Genomic DNA, 15,973 nt, shown 5'->3' with positions numbered 1-15,973 from the left:
GGTCCTGGGCTTGAGCCCCATGTTGGGCTCCCTGCTATGCAGGGATAAACTATGCTTGTCCCTTGTCCCTCTATTCTCCACCAGCTCCTGCTCTCTCTCAAATAAATAAATAAAGTTTTGTTTAAAACAAAATAAGAGAATAAAGGCCAGAAGAACAGTGTTTAAGTAGTAGAAATTTCAGAAAGGGAATATAGATAAAGCATTGGGGAGGAAATTGTCAAAGACATAGTAAAGAAAATCATTCAAAAGTGAGGGACATAAATTTTCAGATTGAAAAAGTTCACTGAATGGGATCCCTGGGTGGCGCAGCGGTTTGGCGCCTGCCTTTGGCCCAGGGGCGTGATCCTGGAGACCCGGGATCGAATCCCACGTCGGGCTCCCGGTGCATGGAGCCTGCTTCTCCCTCTGCCTGTGTCTCTGCCTCTCTCTCTCTCTCTCTGAGTAACTATCATAAAAAAAAAAAAAAAGAAAAAGTTCACTGAATATTCAGCACAATAATATTCAGTAAACTTTATTCCTGAATGTTTAGAAGTAATTAGAAAAGTCATATCAAGACATTTAATCATGATATTTTAGAATATCAGAAGACCCTAAAAGCTACCTAAAATTAAAAGTAAAGAAGTCAGATACAAAGAATTTGAGTGGCTCAAAATAAATATTGGATGATAGAAAACAAAGAAGCAGTCTTCCCATTAGGAAAACAATTCTATGCCTAGCCAAATTATCAATCAATAGAAGTGCAGAGTAAGATATTTCCAGACATATAAAGTCTTTAAAAATTTATTTCCTGTTCAGCACTTCTTCAGAACCTAATGAAGAATGTTTTCCTGTCAAAACAAGTGAATAAACCAAGATTGAGGAAGACCTAAGATCCAACGAACAGGATACAGCATAGAAGAAAGTAAAGAGGAATGACAATTCTGTTGAAGGCTTGGAAAGAATCCAATTCACGTGATAGTCAGAAGGTAAGAGAGTTCTTGGAAGAGTGAAAGTATCTCTAGTTAAAAAATGGAACCATTGGGGATCCCTGGGTGGCTCAGCGGCTCAGGGGTTTAGCGCCTGCTTTTGGCCCAGGGCACGATCCTGGAGTCCCGGGATCAAGTCCCGCCTCAGGCTCCCCGCTTGAAGCCTGCTTGTCCCTCTGCCTGTGTCTCTGCCTCTCTCTCTCTCTCTATGTCTATCATAAAAAAAAAAAAAAAAAAAAAAATCTTAAAAAAATGGAGCTATTACCTTGTCAGTATGACGGTGTAGAAAAGTATATTGAGTGATATTTTTATATGATTGTGGAAGGTATAGGAAGCCATCCATAGATTTAAAGAAATGAAAATAAATGAAATAAAAGAGAGATATTTTGTAATTCCAGGAAGAATTAGAAGAAGCACTAGAAGAGGAATTAATATAATCAAAAGTAGAGAAAATATCTACATAGTTATAATAAAAGTATTCAATATATATACTATAAAACCTGTGATATAACAATATTGAGAACATGGGAAAAGAGGAACAGGAAACCTAAGAGATTTTAATCTAACAGGATAATTAGTAGGAAGTCTAACATAGTTAACAATATGCATCAGATGTATATTTTTTAGAGATGTGGAGCAAATCCCAAAATAAATAGCAAAAGCTATAGAAAGTGATTGTTCCTGGGTAGTGGGAGTGGGGTTGGGGATGTAGGAGAATATTTTTGTCTATGCTATATACTGAACATGTTGTAATGTTTCCAAATAGGGTCATTATTGGGTTTTGGGCGTCAGTGCTTTTCTTCCGGGGAGCATCCTATGCATTGTAGGACATTTGGCACACCTAATCTTTGGATATACAATGCCAGTAGCCCCTCCTGGAACTTGTGACTAATCTAAATACTCCTACATTTTCCCTAAAGCCTTCTGAAGGAAAAATGGCACTACTTGCAGCTGAGAGCTATTATGTTTCTTCAATAAAGATAAAGACTAAGTATAGAAATTATAGAACCTGTGGGATGTAGAGAAAGGTGTACTCAGAAGAGAATCTGTAGTGCTAAAATAATTTCATTATAAGAAATATATAATAAGTGGAAACATTCACTTAAAAAACTTGAAAAAATTAAAAAACAAAATAAAGAAAAGATAGTTAAGATTTAAACAGAAATGAATGAATTAGAAGAAAAAAAGTAGACTTGATATATAAGACCTAGCTCTTTGAAAAGGTCAAAAGACTTAAGAAGCCTCTGACAATATTAATCAACAAAAAACATCAGGAAAATACAAATGTATTATATGGAAAATAAGTGGTACAACTACAGATTAAAAGAATATATTTTTAAAAGATTTTATTTATTTATTTATTCATGAGGTAGAGAGAGAGAATCAGAGTGAGAAAAGGCTCCTCATGGAGCAGGGAGCCCAATGCAGGATTTGATCTCAGGACCCTGGCTAGGATCATGACCTGAGCAGAAGGCAGATGCTTAACCTACTGAATCACTCAGGCATTCCCAGATCAAAAGGACATTTTTTAAAAAATGGGAACACAATGCCATATTATAAAAATATATTTAAAAATTTTAATGAAACATAATTTTCCCAGCAGAACTGAAATTATAAAAAATAATGAGGAAAAAGGAATCTTGAAAAGAAGAAATATGTTATTAAAAACTTATCTTCAGAAAACCAAACACACACTTTTAGAAAAATACAAAGTTTATATTACACAGAAGTTCTAAGAATCTTCAAGGAATAAATATTTCTACATCACTGGAACTATTTTATAAAAAGAATGGAAAGTTTCCCATATAATAATAATATGAAAATGGAAGTTATGAGTATACACATGCAAATCCTGAAGACCAATTTATTTATTTGACTATTTTTATTTGCAAATAGTCAAATTCTAAATGAAATATCAGCAAATTTTATTCAGCACTATAAAAAAGCACTAATAAATTACCAACCATGTAGGAATGTTTCACCAGGAAATCTATTAATATATTTTACCAAAGGATAAAAATTATTTGTTAATCTCAGTAAACATTAGTAAATACATTTGATGAATTACAACATACATTATTGATATGGTGTTTTAGAACACTAGCAGTATAAGGATACTTCCTTGAGTTTTAAGGAAGTTGTTGTTTGGAACAGTTAAGTTTCCTCTATTATTATTTTGGGCTAACATTTTGTTATTAATGCCTGGTTTTATCACACTGTGTTCCAAGAGGCCAGATCCCACTGGCCAGCATGATTATTCATCAGTGGGCTTTTCCGTTAAAATCGAGATACAGACAGGGGTGCAGATAATTCTTATTACTGCGCTATTCTGGACATGCTACTCAAGGAGCTAAAGATAAACAAAAAGGAAGAGAAGGGGGGTATAAAAACTTTTGCAAACAAAACCAAAAATCATTATTTGCAATGATATAATCGCCTAACTAAAAACAATTATCTGGAAATGAATGGATTGAAATGTGGCTGGTTTCAAAATCCATATGCAAAAAAAATATTTTTGTCCTCTACCTAGAATAAGTGACTGAAACCCCCCAATTTAAATATTTTTATTTTAAAAAGCAACAAAAATGTGAAATTAAAAACCTATGGTACACATATTACATCTTTGTATATTTGAACAAATGAAGAGACACAATCTGTGAAAAGAGTGTGTACTTAAAGAGTATGGGATCTCGATCTTGGGGTTATGAGTTTGAGCCCCACATTGGGTGTGCAAATTACTAAAGCAAATAAACTTGAAAAAAAAAAAGAAAACTGGCTCATTTCTAATGATATTTTTTTAAAAAATAAAAGATCCATATGAAACTTTTTATTCTGAGAACTTATTAAATAAATTTATACTTAATCTAAAAGAATGAAGAAATATTAAAGTTGTAATATGCAATTTCCATAACTGAAGCAAGATGGTTCTGATGTCAGAGAAGATAGGCATATCAAAGAATGAAATAAAATACAAAAAAGACCCCCAAATTTATAACTGAATACAGTAAATTTAAAAACTAAAGTTGGTGAGGGACAGGGATTATTATTCCAGAATATACCATGAATTAAATATTTAGATTTTTAATTGTGTATGTATTAAAAATATAACTTCCAATGGCAAGATGGAAGCAACAAAAATGGCGCTAAAAGGCAAATGACAAACCAGGAAAAATCAGTTACAAAATATGAAAAATTCTAATACATCCTTAATATATAAATCACTATGAAAAAAAGTTGGAGAAAAACACAAATGGAAACCACACAAAGTCACCAGACATGGTATATCAATGGCTCCGATAGCTGTCTTAGATTCTTGTGGTAGAAATAAAATCAACTCTTGTGTAGGTAATTTTAAGCCATTTATCAAAATTCTTCAAATTGTACACACCCTCCAATCTAGCAATTCTATTTCTAGGAATTTATCCTAAGGAAATAATTGAAAAAGTACACAAAAATGTATGTACAAAGATGTTGACCCAACTTGATCATAGTGCATAATTTCTATATATTTTAGGATTTAACTGGCTAATATTTTATTAAACAATTTTCATGTATGTTCATGTGCAGAGATGACCTATACTTTTCCTCTCATGATATCCATCTGGTTTTGGTATTTGCAGTGATATAGGCATCATAGTTTGAGTTAGTGTTGCCTCTGTTTTTATTTGCTAGAAGGAATTATGGAGAATTAATATTAGTTCTTAACTAAAATTTGATAGAATCCACCAGTGATGGGATGCTTGTGTAGCTCGGTTGGTTAAGCGTTGGCTTCAGCTCAAGTCATGATCCTAGTACATCCCAGGATTGAGCCCTGCATTGGGTTCCCTGCTCAGTGGGGAGCCTACTTCTCCCTCTCCCGCTCCCTCTGCTTGTGCTCTCTTTCTCTCTCTCTCTCTTTGTCAAATAAGTAAATTAAAAAAGAAAAAAAAAAAAAAGAATCCACCAGTGAAACTATCTGGGTATTGTACTTTCCTTTTTTGAAGATTATTAATTATTGATTTAGTTCCTTTAATACATATATTAATAGCTACATACCAATAAATATATTCAGAATTATATTTCTCTTTGTGTACGCTTTGGTAGTTCAGATCTTTTAAGAAATTGGTCCATTTTATCTAAGTTATCAAACTTGTAGATACAGAATTGTTTTTTAGGATTTCTTTCTTTCTTATCTTTTTAATATCCACAAGATCAGCAATAGGAACCCACCTTTTCTTTCTCACATTGGTAATTTATATCCTCCTGTCTTCTCTGCCCCTTCCTTTTTAATTTTATTGATCTTTTCAAAGAAACAGCTTTGGTTTTATTATCTGTTGTTTTTCTGTTTTCATTTCATTGAGTCCTGCTCCAGTTTTTATTATTTTCTTCTGATTGCTTTAGGCTTAAATTGTTCTTCTGTCTCTATTTTCTAAGAAGGAAATTTAGGTTATTAATTTTACTATTAATTTATTAAATTTAGATGAGATTAGATATTTAGATATTTTCCCTTTATAATGTATACATTTAATGATGCTACAAATTTCCCTCTAAGCACTGCTTGTGCTGCTTCCACAAATTTTGATATGTTTAGGTTAAAATAGTTATTAATTTGTCTTGAAACTGTCACTTTGACCCATGTGCTATTTAGAAGTGAGTTGTTTAATCTCCAAATTTTTGGATATTTCCAGCTTTCTTTCTGTTGTTAATTTCTAGTTTAATTCCATTGTAGTTTGAGAATATAGTTTGCATAATTTCTATTTTTTGGAAAATTTGATAATGTGCATTTTATGGTCTAGAATGTGGTCTAAGTTGGTGCATGTTCCATGGGATCTTGAGAAGAATGTGTACTCTGCTGTTGATGGGGGTTTTATAAATGCCAACTGGAACAAGTTGATGGATGGTGCTCTTCAGGTCAACGAAATCCTTACAGACTTTCTGCCTGCTTGATCAATTACTGAAAAAAGTACATTGAACTGCTTTGTCTATTTCTCCTTGCAGTTCCATCAGTTTTAGGCTATCATGTGTTGATGCTATGTTGTTAGGCACGAACAAATTAATGATTGCTATGCCTGTTTGAAGAATTAGACTCCTTTGTTACTATGTAATGTCCCTTTTCATTGCTGATAATTTTCCTTGTTGTGAAGTCCACCATGTCTTAAATGAATATAGCTACTCTAGATTAGGTTATTGCTAGCATGGCATGTCTTTCTCTAGCCTCTTGCTTTAATCTGCCTGAGTTTTGATATTTCAAATGAGTTATCTGTAGACAACTATAGCTCAGTCTTATTTTCATCCACTTTGACAATTCCTTTCTTTCAATTAGTATATTCAGACCTTTCGCATTTAAAGTGATTATCAAAATAAATAAATAAATAAAGTGATTATCAATGTGGCTGGATTAACGTCTGTTATGTTTGTTACTATTTGCTATTTGTTGTGCTTGTGCTTTGTTTTTCTTTTCACCACCTTTTTGTGCTTTCTCTGTTTTAATTAGGCTTTTTTTCATGGTCCATTTTATCTCCTCTCTTAGCATACCATTTAGGCTTCTTTTCAAAAACTTTTTTGCGGTTGCCATAGAGTTCAAAATATGCATTTTTTATCTAATCTAAATCCATCTGCAAATCCCACTGTACCACTCTGGGTGCAGTGCATGTACCTCCTAACAGTATTCCCAATTCTTCCTTCCAGTCTCTTATGATGTTCATTTCACTTTTCCATGAGCTATAATCATCTGATACATTGTTACTATTATTACTTGAAACAATGAATTATTTTTTAAATCATTTTAAATATTTTATTTTACCTTAATGTGTACCTGTTTTCTGTTCTTTAATAGATCTGAATTTCTGACTGATATTATTTTCCTTCACCCTGAAGAACTTCTTTTAATATTTCTTGCAGAGCCGTCTGCTGCTGATGAATTTTGTTTCTGTTTGTCTGAGACATTATTTCTCTTTCACTTTTTAAAGATAATTTTGCTGCATGCAGAGTTCTAGAATGGTGCATTTTTCTTTCGGCACCTTAAATATTTCACTGCATTCTTTTTCTGTTTTCTTTTTTTTTTTTTTTTGACTTGCACGGTTTGTGATGACACATCTGCTATAATTCTTAATTTTCTTCCTCTACAGATCAATTATTCTTATTCCCTGCACTTCTTTTAGTAGTTGGTCTTTGACTTTTTACAGTTTGAAAATGATATGCCTCTGTATTTTGACGTTTAACCTGTTAGATGTCTCTGACTTTCTTTAATACTTCCAATATTTATTACAGAATATTTCCATCCTACCTTTTTTCCTTAATGTTGTATTCCAAATATGTGCATTTTATGCCTTTTGAAATTTACTATAGTTCTTGGATATCCTTTTTTTCTTCATTTTTTTTCCTTCTTTGCATTTCAGTTTAGAAGTTTCTATCCAAACATCTTCTAGCTCACTGATTTCTATCCAAACATCTTCTAGTTCTCTTTCCTCAGTGTGTCCAGTCTACTAATGAGCCCATCAAAAACATTCTTTATTTCTGTTACAATATTTTTTATTTCCAGCATTTCTTTTTGATGTTTAGAGTTTCTATCTCTGTGCTACATTGCCTATTTGTTTTTGCATGTTTTCTGTTTTCTATTAGGTTCCTTAACATATTAATCATAGCGATTTTAAATACTTTGATCTTTGAAGAACTGTGTCATATCTGAGTCTAGTTTTGATGCTGGTTTGGAATCTTTAGACTGTATTCTTTATTTTCTTTTAGTATGCCTTGTATTATTATTATTATTATTATTATTATTATTATTATTATTATTATATTTTATTTTTTAAGCATGACATGATGTATCGGATAGTAAGAACTGAGGTAAGTGGCCACTGGTTTGACCCTCCATATTGTTAATCTGGCTAGGAGACAGGATGTGTTTAATGTTTGTTGTAGGTGCCAGTGGCTTCCAGTTTCTCTGATGTCCTTGTTCTGGTCTCTCCTTTGTCTTTATGGTTCTCTAAGGACTCCTCCTAAAGTAGTCTGTGCCTTATAGCTCTTTGGGCTGTCATCCACTATTCTTATATTGAAGCCCTGTTTTGACATGGTGTTTTGGTGTGAGTGAGAGGAAGTGTTTTATAATTTTAAGATTAAATCTCTGTCTTTTAGTGGGCCTGTGTCCTTGGGCTGTGCCTTTACTCATGTTGAGCTCTTTCCCTCTACCTAGGTGAAACAGAGGGGTGAGAGGAGGCTAGAAAAAGGGTCTTGCCCTTCCGCCAGGTGAATAAGGCTCTGATACAGTCTTTTCCCTTTCTTACGGAGAACATTCCGGCCATATTTCAATATGATTATTCTCCCTTCCTTCCACCAGGGACATACTGGGAATCTGTCTTGGCTTTTCAAGGTACGAACTTTGTGAGACCTACAGAAGTCTTAACTTTCTCAAAGACAGTAGCCCCCAGGAGTTTCTTATTCACATTCTAATTCACACTGAGACTCCAATGGTCTGTCAAAATCATCAATTTTTTGTACCAACAATGCATGGCTCCAGCAACTTCTGCTCTGGGTACTCAGATGTTGACTGTTGTTTCTGTATTCTCCTGTCTCTCCAGATTTTAGCATTAGAGTTTGCCCTATGACCTTAATTCTCTGATGGAGGTAATTGATTTTCAGTTTGTTTAGTGTTTTCTCTTAAGGATGGCATTGACAATTTCCCAGCTCTTTATATGTCAGAACTGAAATTGGATGTTGGGATTATTTTTCCTAAATTTTATTTTGCTTCTGTCTCATTTATTTCTTTTTAAAATTTAAATGGTACAGTGACCATGCACCGCATGAACAATCTAGATCTTAGTAGTCTTCCCATTAATTCAAGCTGATCCTCTTTTGGCCTAACATCAATCAGTACATGAAACTCAGACCCTTGGCTGGTTTTCACATGAAATCCAATTGCACTCACCATTCATCATCATTCTTCTCTTTTTCTTAGTTTTGTAGTCTCTACTTAAGATTAATGGAGGCACTGAAAAGGATGACAGTCACATGCTGCACATCATGCCCCAAAACAAAGCCCCATTAAAAACATCTCTTACAAAGTCCCCCTGTCCTGTTGCTGCTGTAGGTATTCTGCTTTGCTGCCCTCTGGACACCTGCCTATTCTCCCCAGCAATGATACTCAGCTTCCACTTCTCAAGAAAAATGTTGGATTCTGTAAATGAAGTACTTATTATTTTATGGAGGTCAGCACATATGTGAGAGTGAGATAGTGAAATGCTCTGTCCAGTTGCACCTTAGATTATACTTTCCTCACCAACAGCTGCTTCCAGGTAGCTCTAATTCAAACACCCTCTCACAGTGGTAGCCGCTTTTGTAAACCACCTCCAGATTGCCTACGTATTCCAGAAACTTGGGTTATTTCTTACAGTACAACACTGTATTCTGTATCCTGATGGTCCTGATACATCCATTTGTCACAATATATTGTTCCCGAGTCTTTATCTGAATGTTTCCCTCTGATACTAGAAGTGTAAGTTTATAGAGTATAAAACTTAAGTTGTACACTATATTTTAGTTATCTTTTAATATTTAACATCTTGCAGTATTTTTGGCATATGGTGAGTGCTCAAAAATATTTAGTGAATGAATGACTTATTGGTAATGATTTTTTTATCAACAAAGTGAGAATGTTTGTATACATTTATGATACCAAGGGAAAAACAACTTATAACAATGAATGCAGATTACTATGATTTTTACACATTAAAGTTTTTCTTAATACTTTGCCCAAATTTGAATCACTTCTGAATTAACTTTGGGATTACTAATGAAACTGGGATAAAGTTTCCTGAAGGGCATTTCTCAAAAATAACTCAATTATCCAAGGTAAGCATGTTCCACATGAGGAATTTTAATTCTGTTCTCTAAGGAATTAATTCATGAATTGTACGATTTGTCCATTCTTATTCTTAGGAGAATCAATAGGACTTTAAAGTAAAATTAATTTATTTCACTATAGCACTCATGGTTTTTATTAGTTTTTTTTTCTAATATGAAAGAATGTTAAACTGAGATTATATATTTTTTTCCCAGAAGATAAACATGTCAATACTATACTCACTGAGGTCTACAAATCCTGTATTTGGCAATGAAGACACATTATTAAGGCATTGTAGTTGTCTATGTAATGCATTATGGTTTATTAGAGAAACTTATCCTGAGGTCTTTGGTGTTCATTGTCAGCAATTGATAAGCATTCCCTTAATACATTTTGAAGCAGAGTGAATGGCAGCTAAGTATGTAAGTGATTTTCCAAACAAATTACTCTCTGATTTGTGCATATATAACTTATATTTAACTCAGAGGTTTTGTTTATGAGGTTTCACCAACATTAAATTTTCATTTCCAAATCTCTTGATAATTTGAATTATAGAGAATAGGATGGATTTATTTAAGAAAATGGCATACTCTTTAAAGTTTTAGATATTTTGTTACATTTTATACCTCATCAAGCATTCCTTTAACCCAAATTCTTGTGCATGGTGTGTTTTTTCCTTCTCTTGGGAATGATAAAAGACTTGGGTAAAGTGAGAATTATGCTCCATTATGACAATTAGAAGGTACTCTATGAATTAGGTACTCAATTTGTGTGATACATTGCAAGGAATTGCAAATTATGTTTTGTCCCTAGCTTCACCTGTTTGAAAAAAAAATTAGTCCCTTCTTTCCCCAACTTGCTGTACCAAGAGAATTCTTATCTACAGAAGTCAAGGAACAGCTGTTTACTAATGGATCACAGCAGGAGAATAAACACAGCAGTCTGGGCAGAGGATATTTTTCACTCTTGTGCAACTTGTTTCTCAATATTTTGTCCTGTGTTGTGGATTATAAAGTGTGTATGTGAGAGTAAACATCAGGCAATCAGTCTTCTTCTCCCTGCATGAAGAATAACACTTCGAGGCATATTAGTAATTCATATATTCTGAGCCATGTGCAATGCAGTTCTTTATTGAATAAAATGAGTACAAAGTAGAAACATGGATCGGGTTTACTTTTCTCATTAATCATAAGAACAGCATCGTAAGATGAGAATGTTTCTTTCAGATGGGGCATCCCTGATTTGGCTGTTTTTATATTCTGTTATATTAAGCTACTACCAATTACTGCATGCTTTCCATAATTACATGGCTATTGCCTGGATCTAGGTGAGACATTATGAGGATGAACTAGAGAAGTGATTAGAATGAGAACATTTCAAGAAGATAGGAGTTTTCAAGAGTTTTAAATACTTGAAGGAGGTCATGTATATAAAAGGAAATTAAAAATCCAACCCAATACCATTCGCTGGATTTGGCAATTAGGAGCTTTTGGTAGTGTTGCAGTCAGCTTGGAAGTGATACTAAAAAGGATAAAGATTATATTAGTTAATGATTACTCTTTCAGGCAGATTGGCATTAAGGACCATCAGAGTTCATTTGGAGTTTTGCTTTAGATGAAGCAGGAAGTATGAATTTCTTTGGGTTGAGAATATATCTGGAATTATTTCTATTATGTTAAATTCTAAAGTTTTTTTCTTTGAAGTTGGGTTTGGGTTGTGGAGGATGCTTAGAAATTACTATTAAATAAATAGGAATAGAGAGCTCTTTCTACTTCCTGAATGGGATGCTGCCCGATTTGTGGATCTTTGAAGAAAGCCAATTATCCTTTCAAATTAAACATAAATGATTGAATAGGAGAGATCATTTTGGAGGGGGGCACATGATTGTCTCCACATTGTATAAAGATCGAAATAAAGGAATACATTTTTGAATGTATATCTTGTGTATACCTTACCATATTTCTTTATTTTCAGGTATAGTGGTATTCACTGTTGTCTTCATTCATATTAACACTGTTCAAAAAATAGATGCCTGGGCTATAGACTCAATGACATGGAGTGGTCATATAATTTTCAAGGGGTAAACAATTTTGATGGGATAGTTTGGTATTTGACAGTACCCTGCCATTACACTTGTGTATTGCTTGCCTCCCTCCTGAGTGCAAAGGTTTAGCTTGGAAAAATAGTAGAAAGAATAAGATCTCTATACTAATTTTTAAAAGACTTAATTAAAAAAAAAAAAAAAGGACTGCGAAGAATATGTAACAGGAGAAAGATTTAGTATCCCACAGTAAACAAGCAAAACACTAGACAAAATATATAAAACAATGACTTTTAAGACACTGCATCAAGCAATGAAGGACATTGAATGATGAGAGACAAGTGACTTGAGCACAGTGACTGTCCCACTTACTGCCTAGCAAGAATCTCCAGGCTGTGTCCAGGAAGGGGGGATCTAGGTGGTCCCCTGAGCAGGCTCCATGAGAGTTTGGGTTGATCAGAGCAGCTAGATTTTGCAAGACAGAGTCCTGGAGAGGTGAGAACTAGACAGAGAAAAGAAAAAAAAAAAAAAAAAAAAAAAGAATTGAAAGTTTACACAGACCTGGGAATTGTGCCTGTTCTTGCTAACCATTATGGAAAACCTAATTTATGGAAATTTTTTAAGTACCTAACTTATGGAAATTTTTTAAGTACATAAAAGTGCTTTACATCAGAATTGTGGCAAAATTAGCTTTAGGCTAAGTGTACTCTGGTCCTGCTTAATCTATTTTAAATACAAGACTTAACAGAATCAAACTGTTTCCAAGTAACTTAATTATATGCCAAAACAAAACTAAAAAATGATGATATATATTATAGCCATATAGCAGACTTACACTATGTGAAATGTTGAAGTACTTTAGACAGACGATACCAAGTGGAAATATAGATCTAATCAGAAATAAAGAGAAATGAAAATTGGGGCACCTGGGTGGTTCAGTGGTTGAGCATCTCCCCTCGGCTCAGGTTGTGATTCTGGGGTCCCACATCGGGCTCCCTGCAGGGAGCCTGCATGTCCCATGCCTGTCTCTGCCCTTGTCTCTGTGTGTCTCTTATGAATAAATAAATACTTTTTTTTTAAAAAAAGAGAGAAATAAAAATGGTAACACATGGGAAAATTTATGAGACATTTTTATTATTAAAATATTTTTGAAAAGATGATTTAAAAATAATAACAATTAAGTCTCGGGTTTATAATGTACATAAAATTATAAATCTCAAAGACCAAGAGAAGAAAAATCGAAATATACTATTACAAGGTTATTACATATGAAATGATATAATATCACTTAAATATGGACTGTTATAAGTTAGAGATTTTACTATAAACCTAAAGCAATCACTGAAGTAACAATACAGAGAGTTACAGCTAAAAAACCACAAAATGAAATAAATTGAAAATAAAATTCAATTAATCCAAAAGACAGAAGAAAAGGAGAGACAAGGGAAAGATATGTGGCAAATAAAAACAGAAATAGGGGATCCCTGAGTGGCGCAGCGGTTTGGCGCCTGCCTTTGGCCTAGGGCGCGATCCTGGAGACCCAGGATCGAATCCCACGTCGGGCTCCCGGTGCATGGAGCCTGCTTCTCCCTCTGCCTGCGTCTCTGCCTCTCTCTCTCTCTCTCTCTCTGTGACTATCATAAATAAATAAAAAAAAATAATGACTAACATGGTTTTCACTTTAAAAAAAAAACAAAACAAAAAAACAGAAATAGTGATAGTAAATCTAGCCATATCAATAAGCACAATACATATAAAGGGTCTAAATATTCCTTTAAAAGGCACATATTGTCAGACCCAATTGTAAGCTACCCAGAAGAAAGGTACTTTAAATGGAATGACATTCCTAGGTAAAAAGTTAAAAAATAAACACATACCATGCTAACACTATCAAAGAAAGCTGTAGTGGTTGTATTTTATCAAAATAGATAACAGCCAAGAATGTTCTGACGGGTAAACAAGGTCATTTCATAATTATAAAAGGGTAGATGGGTCGAGAAGATGTTACAATACTTAATGTTAGAGGATCTAAAAATAAGGTTTAAAATACATTAGGAGAAAGCTAATAGAACTTTAAGAAGAAACAAACAAATCCATAATTGTAGCTGGAGATTTCAGTCTTTCTCTCGAAAATTGATGCAAGTAGTTGGAAAATCAACAAGGATGTAGAAAACAAACACTATCAACTTAAGCTAATTGACATTTGTAGATCATTCTACCCAATAATAGAATTCATATACTTTTCAAGTGCTCATTAATTATTTGCCAAGGCAGACCACATTCTGGCCCATAAAAAAGAGTCTCAATAAGTAACTTGAGCTCAATAAAAAATCAAATTCAGCATACCAAAATTTGTGGAATGCTTCTGAAGTCATAGTTCACAGGAAATGAATAATTCTAAATGCCAGTATTAAAAAAAGAGGGTCTCAAATCAATGATGTCAGCTTTCACTCCAAGAAACTAAAAAAATGAGAGAAAATTAAACCTAAAGTACACAGAAGAAAGAATATTATAGTGTAAATTGGTGAAATAGAAAACAGAAATATACAAAAAAGGCAATTAAACCAAAATTGCTTATTGAGGTCAATGAAATTGATAAATCTCTAGCCAGAGTGATGAGGAAAAAAAGAAAAAGAAGGAACAAATGAGTCAGATTAGGAATGAGTGGTGACATAATTATAAATTCTATAGATATTAAAGGATAATAAAGAAATAATATGAACAACTTAAATTGACAAATCAGAAGGCTGAGTTTCTTAGAAAATACTGACTACCAAAGTTCATGCAAGAAAAAGATAATCTGAGTAGTCCTTCACCAATTAACAAAAGTTTGCAGATAGAAATTTTCCCACAAAGCAACTACAGGGCCTGACGGCTTCACAGTTGTTTTCTACAAAAAATGTTTACTGTAAACCCACAGTTATCAAGACAATGTATTTTTTAAAAAAGATTTTATTTATTTATTCATGAGAGACACAGAGAGAGAAAGAGGCAGAGACACAGGCAGAGGGAGAAGCAGGCTCCATGCAGGGAGCCGGATGTGGGACTCGATCAGGGGTCTCCAGGATCATGCCCTGGGCCAAAGGCGGCGCTAAACCACTGAGCCACCTGGGCTGCCCAAGACAGTGTATTATTGGCACAGAGAAGGACAGAAAAGTCAATGGACCAGAATGGTAGTCCAGAAATAGACTACCATATCTATGACAACTGGTCTTCAACAATATACACAGGTGATTCAGGAGAGAAAGTATGGTCTTTGCCACAATAGTACTAGAACAGTTGGGTGTCTAAGGGCAAAAACAAAACAAAACAAAACAAAACAAAACAAAAAACAAACAAATCAGAATAACAACAAAAAAAATCTTTGATTTCTATCTCACAGCAATAAGAAATTAACTAAAAAATATAATATACCAAAGAAATCCTAAATATGTAAAGCTCACTAGAAGAAAACATTGGGAAAAATTATTGTGATGTTGGGCTAACAAAGATTCCTAGACATGGCATCAAATGCATGATCCAATAAAAAGAAAAGAGAAAATCGGACTTAATCAAAATTTAAAACTTCAGCATTTGAAAGACACTTTTAAGAGTGTGAAGACATAAGTCATAGAGTGGGAGAAAATATTTTCAAATGATATATATGATACAGGACTTCCACCTAGGATATATAAAGAACTCAACACATAATAAAAAAATAAGCCACTCAATAAAAAGATGTGCAAGTTTTGAACAGACATTTCCCCAAAGACCTTCCAAAGATAAGGGTGAATTAACACAGGAAAAGATGCACAGCATAATTTGCCATTAAGGAAATGCAGGTTAAAACTATAATAAAATACTGCTTTCTGTCTATTAGAATGGCTAAAACTAAAAAGATTGACCATACCAAATGTTGGAGAGGATGTGGAAGAAATAGAACTTTCATACAGTGTTGCTGGGAATATAAATGGTTCACATTACTTTAGAAAGCAATTTGGCACTGCCTCAAAATGTGAAACCCAGCACCCACCATATGATCCAGCTGTTCCACTCCCACATATTTACTCAGGAGAAAGGAAAGCATATATTCATACTAAGGCATTCATAGCAGTTTTATTTGTAATACTCCAGACTGGGAATAACTCAAATAATCCTGTCGATCAACAG

The 15,973-nt window shown here is 33.7% G+C and overlaps 1 protein-coding gene across 4 annotated transcripts in view; it reads left to right on the top strand.

The window, feature by feature from the left end:
• The window catches only part of EPM2A (EPM2A glucan phosphatase, laforin), a 298,299-nt gene that overhangs the window by 146,920 nt on the left and 135,406 nt on the right, over positions 1-15,973 (top strand). For all 4 annotated transcript variants that reach the window (XR_012031351.1, XR_012031346.1, XR_012031344.1 and 1 more), the window contains one exon: positions 796-965. The gene's annotated coding sequence lies outside the window, so the exon portion shown is untranslated. The remainder of the gene's footprint in view (positions 1-795; positions 966-15,973) is intronic.

This window comes from Canis lupus, chromosome 1 (genome assembly GCF_048164855.1).
Source record: "Canis lupus baileyi chromosome 1, mCanLup2.hap1, whole genome shotgun sequence".
Classification (NCBI taxonomy): Eukaryota; Metazoa; Chordata; class Mammalia; order Carnivora; family Canidae; genus Canis; species Canis lupus.
This window is presented reverse-complemented; position numbering and strand designations above follow the sequence as displayed.